Source organism: Orycteropus afer, unplaced genomic scaffold (genome assembly GCF_000298275.1).
Source record: "Orycteropus afer afer isolate SDZICR_OR568_19922 unplaced genomic scaffold, OryAfe1.0 scaffold00254, whole genome shotgun sequence".
NCBI classification, from domain to species: Eukaryota; Metazoa; Chordata; class Mammalia; order Tubulidentata; family Orycteropodidae; genus Orycteropus; species Orycteropus afer.
Window position 1 is genome coordinate 3,465,196 of NW_006921841.1, and position 2,293 is coordinate 3,467,488.

Genomic DNA, 2,293 nt, shown 5'->3' on the forward strand with positions numbered 1-2,293 from the left:
TAAAATTAAATTATATATATATATATATATATATATATATATATATATATCTCACTTAGAAGAGTGTCTGGCACATTCATAAGCATTCATTAATCGTTAGCTATTAAATTATGGTAGAAACAGTCATAAATTTTTATGATTTTTCAAAATGAAATATGTGGTCACCTGGGACATAGAAAGGTAGGAGCATAATCATGAAATGAGGTAGGGATGCAAGGACTGAAGACTGCCCAGAGGTCCTTGAGGGAGGCCAGAAGGTGACAGCCTAACTACATTGTTGTTGTTAGTTATCACTGAGTCACCTGACCTCGTGGCAGCCTTGTGCATAACAGAACAAAATGTTGTCCCATCCTGTGCTATGTCCATTATGCTTGGTATATTTGAGAATACTGTTGTGGCTACTCCATAGTGCCTTCAACTTAAGGGGCTCATTTTCTAGCAATATATGGACAGTGTTCTGTTGTGATCCATAGAGTTTCATTGACTGCTTTCCAGAAGTAGATTGCCAGGTCTTTCTTCTTAGTCTATCTTATTCTGGAAGCTTTGCTGAAACCTATCTGCCATGGGTGAAGTTATGGTCTCCATTGTAGAAGGCCTGGGCATCTGTGCCTCTGTGAAATTATCTAGAGAAAGTCAAATGCTTAGGTTCAGTCTAGGAGATGAATGGAGCAAGGTGAAGAAGCTGAAGTTGGAAGAGCATCCCAGAAGATTTACCATGAAAGAGGGTGAGAAGGCAGGGGTGAGACTAGTAGATGGAGGGTCAGGGGACTGGAGCAGGAGATGGATTTGATTTCCAAAAAGAAGTTGGCAAGAGAAGGATGAAAAGTTTGGAGGCAGGCTGGAGGTGCACATGAGAAGAAAGGCAGGAAAGCACTGCATGCTGGGATCTTGTGAGAGGGGGTTGAAGGGCCACCTGGGTCATGTTCCAAGTAGAATGTCAGAGAGGGAGAGTCTAACTGCAAATTTTCCTGCCTAGTGTGTCACACATGAATAGCCTCCTCTCTGGCTTGAGTCCTGAAGAAAGGGGGCTCTGGCATCACTAGAACTTTCCAGGGAATATTGAGTGTTGCGAGTGTACCCCATTGAATTCAGAGGTATTTATGACTACCAAATTGAGAAGAACAAGGACACCACCAGGTATATACTACTGCAAGGCCCTATCATTTCATTATGACATTGTCAGGCACCTTTGGTGATATCAAATCCCTGATAATTGGAGTCATGCTTTATTTCTGAGATCCCAAATTGTCCATGAACAGGTACCAAAGAGGGTAATCTTGGTAGTCTGGCCTGGAGAAAATTCCCCTAAAATGTAAATTACAGACCTCACCAGGTATCTTTTAAAATAGTTGATCTTTTCTCTTTGACTGAAAGTTTATGCTTCTTTTGATTTGTAATTTTTAAAGTTTTTATGGAGGAGGAGAAGAGGAAGAATTCTTTCCAATTGTACCAAATGATCCAAGAGGCCAGTGGTGTAAACATATGGAAATAAAGACATAGGGTATAGGGAGTTTGGAGAATGGGTGACTGTTTTATAAGGTCTAGAATACCAGTACTTCCAAACTTAAATATGTGTGTAAATTGCTTGGGATCTTATTAAAATGCAGATGTTGATTCAGTGAGTCCCAGGGTTGGGGGAAAAGGGATGCTGAGATTCTGCACGTTTTTACAAGCTCCCACCTGTGATGCTGCTGGTGTGTAGACCACATTTTGAACAGCATGGACCTAGACTGCCATAACTGGTCAAAAATTAGCTTTAAAAGATGGCTTGTTTTTAAGGTAAGAAGCTTGTTAATCCATCCATTAAACATATTGGACATCAATTTTTTTTTAACCTCACCCCCCTTAGGCATCAATTTTATGTATAATAGCAGGATGATTACAAAAATTGCAGCCAGAATTTGAAGATTTTAATTATGGCTCTTCTATTTCATAGCATTAAATCTTTGGGCAAATCATAGATCATAGATGAGTCTCAGTTTCTTCATCCCAAAACACAGAGGTAATAGGATTAGCCTTTGTTGAGTAAACAAAGGCAGGTGAGAATCCAATAAAATAACTTAGTGAAAGTACTTTGTAGCTGGAAAGGGCTACTTATACAATATATATACATATACTATATATACTATACATACTATATATACTATACAATATATATACCATATACTATATATACTATACATACTATGTTGTTGTTGTTATGTGCCGTCGAGTCAAACCCGACTCATAGCAACCCCTCCTTGGGTTTCCAAGGCAGTATCACTACGGAAGTAGGATTGCCCAACCTTCCTTC